Source organism: Homalodisca vitripennis, chromosome 6, assembly GCF_021130785.1.
Source record: "Homalodisca vitripennis isolate AUS2020 chromosome 6, UT_GWSS_2.1, whole genome shotgun sequence".
Classification (NCBI taxonomy): domain Eukaryota; kingdom Metazoa; phylum Arthropoda; class Insecta; order Hemiptera; family Cicadellidae; genus Homalodisca; species Homalodisca vitripennis.
This window is the reverse complement of record NC_060212.1, coordinates 85445423-85456218: the sequence shown is the minus strand read 5'-3', so window position 1 is coordinate 85456218 and position 10796 is coordinate 85445423. Positions and strand designations below refer to the sequence as shown.

Sequence of the window (10796 nt, the reverse complement as noted above, 5' to 3'; positions counted from 1 at the left end):
TATAAATATAATTATAATCTTTGCACAATCAGTTATTTAAACTCGGCATGTCTGATATAATATGTTAAATCAATATTACGTGATCGATTAACAAATCAACACACAGAGATGTCTCTCTGTCCTATTATAGATGTTTATATAAAATAGTACATGCAGTCCCTGAACGATACAAAATATTGTATACCGGTACTTTTTTTATCGGAACAGCAACAACTATTTAATATTTTATCTTGTCATTTTGCCGAATTAATTCGAAATATAAAAGAAATGTATTACAAAAATTACAGAGCAAAATTGTAGAATCTTGGAGCATTGGAAAAAGGGTTTATTGTACTATCACTAGTATAAATAAATACAACATATTCCAATATAACTTTTATTTTGTGCAAGGCCTTTCGGAATCAAAGATTCCATCGTGAGGCACTTCACAAATTAACAAATGTTTACATTTTTTAAATAACAAACATTATAATAACATATGATAAACGATTTGGATGTATGGTTAGCCAGTATAAAATAGTTAATCAGAATTACATTTCAATTTTCTTATAAATTGAGATGAGAGTAGAATTGAATTGGCCCGTCTTCATTATTGATAAGTTTTTCTTGATTTTTGTTGATGTAAAATGTTTCCCAAGCGTTTAAGTGTATTGTGTTAGTAACTTCACAACAGTTATACAAAATATACAATTGTGTCAATAGGGTTTAGGAACTACAGGCCAGAAAATCCCAAACGCTATAGACTACTTCATTTATGAGCATTCCTTTCATAATCCTTGCGCAAGATGGCGGCAGGTGAAAGTTTAACTGACTGTGGCTCGTGCAATTCTAAAGTTAATTCAAGAAGTAAAGCTTTGCGGTGTGCAGGAAAGTGTGGTAAACCTTTCCATATAACGTGTGTGAATATTTCTGACACCGATTACAACAAATGTAAGGATATTATAGACATATCGTTGTGGTTCTGTGATGCATGTAGATTGTGGTTGGGAACTGTGAAGACCATGCCGGCGAGTAATCCTCAGCAAACTAATTTAGATATCTCAAGTGAGAAATTGTGTTCTGAGTGTTTTACCTATATTAAAATTTTGACGGAAGAAGTTACTAACCTACCAACGAACCTTAAGGCTATGTCAGAGAATGTAGCATCAGTCAGTAGTGAGCAGACGAAAATGAAATCTGTGTTGAACACACATTCAGATATCATAAGTGATGTTATTCTCACTGAATCACCTAATCTGAACTTGGAACGAAAAAGCTACAAAGCAGCCCTTACTGCTGGTAATGGGCCTACTCCTGGTCCAAGCAATGAAAATTTATCTAGGCTCATAGTTGGTACTGATCTTGGTCTCAATGGGCCTAGGCCTGGACCACAGGGTATGCAGCATGTGAAAAGCTCTGGCTCTATGGAGTTGCCTGGGAGAAATGAATCAACTTCTAGCTACAGGCCTGGTGAAAGCTCTCTTGAAGATGTTATCAGGGAAGATTCCATAAAATCAGACACTATAGGCTCAGAAAATGATGGCTGGAAAAGTCAATCCAATAAGCGGAGAAATAAATTGCCTCGTACAAATAAACCAATCAGGCCGAGGAACAATGACAATTCCAATCACAAATCGATTCTGGCAGATAATAAAAAAACTTCCAATCCCTCTTTTGATGTTAAGCCTAGGCCTAGGCTACGCTCGAATTCCAACACAACAAAAAACATCGTAATTGGTGATAATGAAAACTCGGAACTTACAGCAGGTGACAAGAAGGCCTGGATGTACTTGGGTCGCCTACGGAATGACACAACTACGGATGCGGTCAAGGAGTTTATTGACAAGACCTTTGTAGGGTCAAATCCTACAGTGGAGAAATTAGACAGCAAGGGGACAAATGCCAGCTTCAAAATTGGAGTAGAATACAGCATGAAAGACAATCTATTTGAAAGTACCATCTGGCCTAAGGGAGCCATAGTGAAGCGTTTTTTATTCAGAAGAATGAAGAGCGAAGCTGTACGGTAACCAATGCTGTATCCAACACTGAAGGTGAGAACGTGCATCAGCCTGATAATCTAGGACTGGGCCTAAGTGTGAGTGACAATACGCGTAGAACTTCAAATCTTCAAGGTATGTCAACATCTACTTGTTCTACTGGGCCTAATTCTGGTTTAAAAATAGCCTTTGCTAATGTTCAGTGCCTCAGGACTAAATACAATCTTGTTTCACTATTTACTAACGAAGTTAAACCAGATATTTTCTGTATCAGTGAGCACTGGCTGACTAGCCAAGAGAGTGAATTCTACTCCACTATCAATACTCTAGAGCTTAAGGCAGCCTTTTTTAGGCAATTTCATAAGAACGGGGGTTCCTCAATATATGCTAATAGCAGTTTAAGTTGTAATACACTAGACTTAGGTGCATTCTGTGATGAAAAGCATATTGAGCTCCCTGGGATCGAGATTATAGTCAACCGGGTCACTGCTACTGTGGTCTCTGTTTATCGCTCGCCTGGCGGTGATAGCCAAAAGTTCTTTGACAACCTTGACAGATGCATGGCTGAACTAACTAGACAACATAATAGGCTAGTCTTTCTCGGGGGCGATTTCAATATACACCTTAATGAAGTAAATTAACTGTCAAATCGTTTTCTATGCTTACTAAGAAGCTACAGCCTTTACATAACATCGCAGTCACCAACTCGTGGTCAATACTGTCTAGATGCTATCGCCACTAATCTAAATTCCTGGGAGCATTCAACATCAATTCTAGACCCTGTAATTGACGACCACTGCCCGGTGGTCCTAGATGTAAACATTGAATTGGTGAGTGGCACTGAAAGCAGGCCTAGTTGGCATAGCACCTACAATCATAGCTTTAGGCCTATAAATGTCGAGCAATTTCCTAATTTTAGACTAGCCCTTATAAATACAGACTGGTCTGCTATTCTTGACAATGTCAATCCAAAGACCGCTTTCCAATTATTCTTTGATGTTTTTTATGGTATCTTTGACAGGATATTTCCGGCTAAGTCCATTAAACCAAAGTATTGTGCTAATCTCAACAAGTCGGGTGGGCTGATCTCTAAGTCCCAAAAAGACTGGTACACGCCTGAACTTCAAAATATTAGGAAATTTGTTGTGGCGTTGCATGACAGGTATAAGGTTGCAGCTGGTCAAAACAGGGATTTATTGTATAGCATGTATTTAAGGGCCAAAAGGATCTACAGGAGACAGGTTGATATAGCTAAAAAGAATTTCAACATGTCTAAAATTGGGTCAGCCCCAAATCCGTGCAAAGCGGCAAGGGATCTGGTAAATAGAACCTGTAAGACTAAGCCAGTACTCAAGTGTAATGCCAGCCCTGATCAATTTAATACTACAATGTTAAATGAAGTAAAACATATAATCAATAAAATATCTTCATGTAACCAGACGCATCCGCTGGCCTTGGTATCTGGCCACATGAGTAATAGGCCTAGGCCGTTTCCATTCTCAACTTGGAATCCGGTCTGTCCTGCAGAGGTAGAGAGGTTAATATGTCATTTAAAAAATTCATCAAGTCAGGATATTTATGGGTTGTCAACCCCTGTGCTAAAGTATGTTTCAGATGTCATTGCTGCCCCTTTAGCCAAGGTTCTGAATTACTGCTTGGAGAATGCTGTGTTCCCTAAGGCACTTAAAGTCTCGCGTACAATACCGGTCTACAAGAAGGGTAATCCTGAGATCATCGAGAGCTACAGACCCATTTCATTGACTCCTATTATCAGCAAAATTTTTGAAACAGTAATGAAGAAGCAACTAGTCGATCACTTGGATAGGAACCATCTTTTTTCGGCATCACAGCATGGTTTTAGAAGCCAGCACTCAACTACAACTGCTATGCGTCAACTTGTGGCAGAAGTGTTGGAATCTTTTGAAGCAAAGCAGTCAACAGCGCTGATTCTTGCAGATCTCAGCAAGGCCTTTGATTGTGTTTCCCACAGTATACTCTTAAGAAAACTTGAGTTGTACGGAGTTTCAGGGCAGCCTTTTCAAATGTTCCATTCTTATCTGGAGGGAAGAGAACAAATATTTTCTGTTAACGGTGCTTCATCCAAACCACTGCCTGTTATGCACGGTGTGCCTCAGGGCTCGGTTCTCGGACCCTTGCTCTTCTTGGTACTAATTAATGACCTAGAGTTGGTGGGTGATGTACTTCTGTTCGCAGATGATTCTACATTCTTTAAAGCGGGACCCACACCTGAAGATGGGAGAGCTCAAGCGCTCCAAGTCTATGGCAGAGCTAAGGAATGGTTTTCAGCCAACAAACTCAGTCTAAACCTTTCCAAATCGCAGGAGTTAACATGCACCTGATCTCTAGCTAACCATACAGTGGGGAGTGTTAAACTTTTGGGCTTTACTCTTGATTCCAAACTTACGTGGAACGGACATGTGGCAGAACTAAGTAAGAAACTGTCTCGAGTGACCTGCTTGTTGCGCAGACTGAAGCCTCTATTGACGGAAAAACATCTTGTCACTATATATCATGGGCTGTTTCATAGCCACATTCTCTACGGTCTGCTGCTCTGGGGTCATTCTTCTGGATGTGCCGAAATTTTATTGCTGCAAAAACATGCTGTGCGTATCATCTCATCTGCAGGCTTCTTAGATCACTGCAAGCCCTTGTTCAACCGACTTAAGATCTTAACGGTTTTTAGCCAGTATGTTGTCGCCAGCTTGTTACATGTCAAGGAAAACCTTGCAGCCTTCGGAACTAGGGGTGAAGCTCAGGATGCCTACAGGCTGAGGAACAGCTCACAACTAAATACAGTCTCCTGTAGGCTAGGCAAGACAAGAGATTGTTTCCCCGCATTAGCAGTAAGAATGTACAACTGCCTCCCTCAACATCTTAAAGCTCTTGAGAGCAGGGACTTTGAATGCAGGCTTAGGAAGTGGTCCCTGGCCAACCCTCTCTACTCAATCAGAGATTTTTTCGAGAACGCGAGCAACATAGCCTAGCCTTGCCGCCACTTGCATTTGTAAATAGTGTAAATAGTAGAATTTAGTTAGTTATTTATTTTATTGTGACGCTTTCAATCCAGCAACGCTGGTCAATGAAGAAGACATCAGGTATCAGGTATCAGGTATACTCCTATTGAAAGACATGTTATTCCGTTCGATCTTAAGTGATAATAGAAGACTACTATAGAGTGTGATGGCATTGTATTGGAACTGTTTTTTGGAAACATGAAGTGGAAAGTTTGGGAACGGAGATGTTATTGGTACTGCGGAACGAATATCAATGACTTGACATACAGGAAACTTGACATAAAAATATTTTTCCTAACAAACAGCAAGGTCTCGAAGATACTGATGGATGGAAATGTTTAAATATGGTGTGTCCTGAACATTTCTCTGCAAGACTGGTCTCTAGAGAGAGAGAAAGAAAGTTACTCTTAGCCTTATTTCCTAGACGAAACAATAATACCAGATGCCATTCCACGCAGAGTACTGCGGAACTAAAATGACATACGAAGTGCAAATCTCTCCTGCCTTTTCAATAGCAGCTTATGGAATAGAATTTTCCCTTCCGTTCTAAAAAAGTTATGTAATACCAATCTTCAAGACCAGTGATAGAAATGGTACTCAAAATTATCGACCAATCACTATTCAGTACCACCTTTTAATATTTTTAGGGGTACTGTGCTTGAGAGATTTAAGTCTTTCTTTAGCAATGTCATAGCTGATAAGCAACATGGTTTTACATCTGGTCGATCCACTATTACCAACATAACTTTGTTTTGTAATTTATTTATACCAGCTTCACTCAGGACCTTCAGGTAGATGCCATTTTTTTTAGATCACTGCAAGACCATAAACATTTGATTTAATTTTAAAATTCTACGGAGTGTGTGACCCTCTTCTGGATTGGATTCGGAGCTATTTAAGCAACAGATGCTCAATAGTTAAATTTGGAACTGTTTTTTTGAACCCTTTGAGGTATATTGTGGAAACCGAAAACAGCCCATTGGTAAATTATTTAATAAACCTCTGATGAAATGTCCAAAAAGACTTCATGGTAAGGAAAGAACATGTATCTGGCCAATACTTTATCTCGAGCACCAGAGAGTGTAGAAAAAAAGAAAAAAAATTCGACGTATACAAAATTAACTGTCACTTGAATCAGTTTGATCAGCCCAGTATAATTAAAGAACTTGCAATAGGAATTTATTATGACCATGTCACAACAGTAAAACCGAACGAAGCAACCGTCAAGAAAATCATGAAGGAAACATCCAAAGATAAGTATTTCCAGAATTTGATTAAACATGTCTCAGATTACTGGTCCCAGGATAAGAAGAGAGTTCCTCCATGTTTAGTGTGTTTCTGGAACTACAGAATGGACTTGGTGTTTGAAGAGCGCGTGGTTCTGAAAGGTAACCAAATCTTAATTCCCAAAATGTTAATTAGAGAGTTGTTGAAGAAAATTCTTAGTGGTCATACTTAAGCATAAGCTGAATAAAACACTCGAAAAAGAAGAAATATTTTGGCCAAACACGTTACCTGAAATTGAAGGCATGGTAAGGAGTTATGAAGTCTATGCTAAGTTTGCTACTAATCAACGATTATGAGATCTCATAAGCTGCCTACTCACCCTTTTAATATAATCGTCATGGATGTGTTTGAGATTAAGATCCATGACAGACTTCGTCACTTTATACCAGCTTAACATTTACCTAACATTTACCACTACATGGATTTCTTTGAAATTGACGAACTGAATGATCTTACACCAAAAATAACCATTCTGGCATACAAAAGAAACTTAAGTATGCCGCTATCGGAAGCCGCTTAACTATGAGAAGCCGCTATCGGATCCTTGAGACAGTGCTCAACAACACGTAACCCACTTTTCAGCGCGGGAGTTCAAACAATTTGCCCAAGACTGGAAGTTTCGAACATATCACAAGCAGTCCTCGCTGTCCGCAGAGCAACGGAAAGGCTGAGGTGTCTGTGAAACTGGAAAAGGGCATGGTAAAGAAGGAAATAGAAAAAAAACTGACTTTTACAAGATATTACTGATACGAAGAAACACACCTAACAAGACCAATTTCAGCACAAAGAATGATGTGTCACTGATTAAGATGCCAATTGCCAAACACCAGAACAGATCAAGAAATTGTGGACCCAACAGATTTTCAAGAATGTTTAGCTAAAACAGGATTCGAGCAGTAGAAACATACAACAGTGTAATTTTAAGAAGAGATGTTGGTTAAGACTTTTGGTGCAAGAAGAAGCTTGAAGATGAGTAATGGAACACAGGTGGTTGGAACAGAGTACAATTGATAAATTGTTGAGGACATCGTTTATATGAAGTTGAATATAGTGAAAATAGAGCTGTGTATATCAGGAATGAGAGATTCATGAAATCCCGCGTTCTAGAACCAGGTATGTCAACAGAAGCCAAATTAGATGAGAGTGAGTTGGTACCACAGACTGCTGAAGCAAGTGGGCAGTCCTTTTATAGCTAAGGTTTTTCCCCAGTATATGAAAATGAAAACATTAGATCAGAAAGACTTCAGAGAGCAGTTACTCTTCCTAAACGATTTGATGATTATGTAATGTACAGAGTGAACCAAGAGCCTCAACAAACAATGAAAATGGGATGATGTACACTCAGTACATAGATCAGCTCGTCAACTCATCAGAGTTTTGCCAGCGTAATAATCATTCATTTTGGTAATTTTTGTCTTTTAAAATAGTCTGTTGAAAACTTTTGAATAAAAATGTTGAGTTATGTCCCTATTTTCTTACTTTATTTTCTTGTACTATTTTAAATCAAATGTATCCTTCATTTTTATTTACATTTTTTTACAAAACGATAATAACTTAAAGTAACAAAGTTAAGATTCATATATAAAAATATAATAGTCACAAAACAATAATAGATTGAGATTCAAAGTTAAAACAAACATTAATGCACAACAATCAGTTTACAAAATGTTAAACAAACGATTGGTATAACCTATCACCCTCTCGCAGAAGCAAACTCTGCAAGTAGCGCCGAGCTCTTTATATAATGTAAATTCACAGCTGATTTGTCAGTCGACAGTCATATGATCATTGATCAATAAAACTATGCTGTCAGCTCGTCAGCTGTCTGTATAGGTCCCAATTTAACTCTGCTTGGTATAGTAGATTACAGTCGTGAGTTTGTTGATAATATTTTATTAGCTTGTTATAATATAGTGTGTCATCTCCTTTATGTAAAGTCAGAAAGAATCTGTAAATATGTATCAATCTGACTATCGCATTCAGTTTAAGTGTTTATATCTTTAACATAATTTGTGACTGAAGGCTTGGTATTAAGGGCGCCTTATTAGAGTTTTTCAAAAAGCCTATAGCCTTAGTTGTCTTCATTTAATAGCTGTTCAACTTAGTGAATCAGAGGTATAGCACCAGTATGTAAGCTACAAACTTAGCTTTAATTAACTATCATATTCAGGTACATGGTGAGTTGTGTTTCATTTGGTAAACATTGCATTATTATAATGTAAAACATCCTGCAATAATTTAAATGAGCTATTAATTATTTCTATCATATAACCTATTGACTGGTAGGCTAGATTTCCTTTCAATATCTATGCTCCAATTTGTTTTTTTTTGTTTTGCTGTGGTTAGTTAGGGCAGACAAACTATAATCTATAAGAAAATAATTACCTAAAAAAATTAAATTGTTTATTACTTTTATACAAATGGGTAGATTACTATACGCAGACCCAGTTTTTTATATCGATTTGTACAATCATTTATGCTTAATATTCATTTATTGAATACAGGTTTATACATCATATAAATAAATCTATAGCCATAATTACAAACATATTTTAAATTAAAATAACTAATACAAGGCATATAATGATAACCTTATAAACAATAATGAGCTCTAACGATCAAACAAACCATTAGAACTGGAAATAGGAAAAACTCATAAATAATAATAACATAATAACAACATAAAAATCATTTATTACAGGAAATACAGAATATGCATAATTATGAATATGCATAATTATGTATTTTCACCTGTGTGTAGCAATGATTAACTATTTTCGAGAAGTTGTTGAATCATCTGTATAAAATTATACTTTTCTGCACAAATACTAATAGAGATGATCTGCAAGCTGATATGGCACTTTTTAAACTTCGTTTCATGGTTCTCCATGAGCTTTCAATTGTCTTTTATTATCTATAAAAGAAAATACGTTTATTATATGAAATAGTGTTTATAGTTGATACAAGTTAGTTACTGCACAAAAATCATTATCTGTTAGTTATATCGAAAGTTATAATTGAGTATTATCGTTTGTTAATACCGATATAAAAAAACCGGGTCCGCTTATCGTACCCTACCCATACAATTTTTATATCAACATATGAAAAAGCTCACTGGTAGGGTACGATAAGGGGACCCGGTTTTTTATATCGAAATTGGCAAACGATATTATTTAATCATAACAATCGATATATCGATACTGATTAATTATGATGATTTAATTAACTTAAATAATCTACATGAACAGCTGTAAACACTTTCATATAAATAATTAATAACAATAATTAGAATGTTTTATATTCAATAGTGTACATATTTGTAATCGATAATTTGGTACCCTGATTTGATTGTGATGCCGCTTACTATACTGCAGCCTATTTGAGTAAGATCGCATGCAGGCCTGTACCCAGATCTGTTTTTCTCGGGCCCTCCGGCCCTTCACACATCTATTTGAAGGGACCTCACCGACAACAGACAAGATAGCTCAATCTAATATGTAACGCTGTTATAGGCTAAATTTGTAATATCGTTCATTACAATTTTGAAGAAAATGTGACTATTAGACAATAGAGAGTAGACTAGTTCCTTATTTACATAATCTTGCGGACTAGTAATATGTCATTCATGCGGTTGCAATAATGGTTAATTATTTAAAATACTGTATTTTTTCATGTACTCATCCATTTTCGTCTCTAGTGCACAATATGTACCTGGAATAACCGTAACCCTTTCACAAATTAATTTTAAACTAAAATACACTATTAACCAACATAATTGACAAGATATATGAGACTCATATTAACCCTTTTACTGCCGGCTATTTTTTTATCGTACCAGTCAAAATTGCCAAGGGGGAAAATCGCTGTTGTGCATTCATTTACAAAAAATGCTGTATCTTTTTTATTTTTAATTAGATTTGCATGAATTTTTACTTTATTTACTCGTATTTAAATGCTGTTTTTTAAATAATAAAAAGAAATTTTAATTTGAAACAAACTCATTATTTAATTTTAAAAATTATGTAAATAAATAAAAAATAAATAAAAAAAATAAAAATTGTGTTTGGCATCTGATAATTTATTTTTAAAATTATACTAAAATTTTAAGCATGATATCATTATAAACTAGAGCAATTGCTTAGAACATATACCAAATTTGAAGGTGCTACCTTGAAACATAGCTGCACTATGAGGATTTTCCCAAAACTGGTAGGCCTCCTCTAGGCCTACCAGTGGAAGTTGAAGGTAAACTTATCTGTGCCACTTCCCCCTCACTATCTAATAACTCCTCATTATCTGATGGTAAGATAAAGTCAGGATCGTCATCAGTGTCATCCACATCACTTTGATTGTCATCAATAGCCCTAACACTAATATCAGAATCGTTCTCGGCATCTGAATCTGACAAATTCTGAAGGAAATCGTCACTCAGTTCGTCTTGCACTTGTACACCACCATCGATTAGACTGTTAATTATTCCCTCACTCACAGGAGAGTT

The 10796-nt window shown here is 36.4% G+C and overlaps 1 protein-coding gene across 1 annotated transcript in view; it reads left to right on the top strand.

The window, feature by feature from the left end:
* Positions 1 to 8109: 8109 nt before the first annotated feature.
* LOC124365449 (WD repeat-containing protein 7) overlaps positions 8110 to 10796 on the top strand; it is a gene marked incomplete at its 3' end in the record, with an annotated part of 248780 nt that continues 246093 nt past the window's right edge. The window contains exon 1 of the mRNA XM_046821431.1: positions 8110 to 8413. The remainder of the gene's footprint in view (positions 8414 to 10796) is intronic.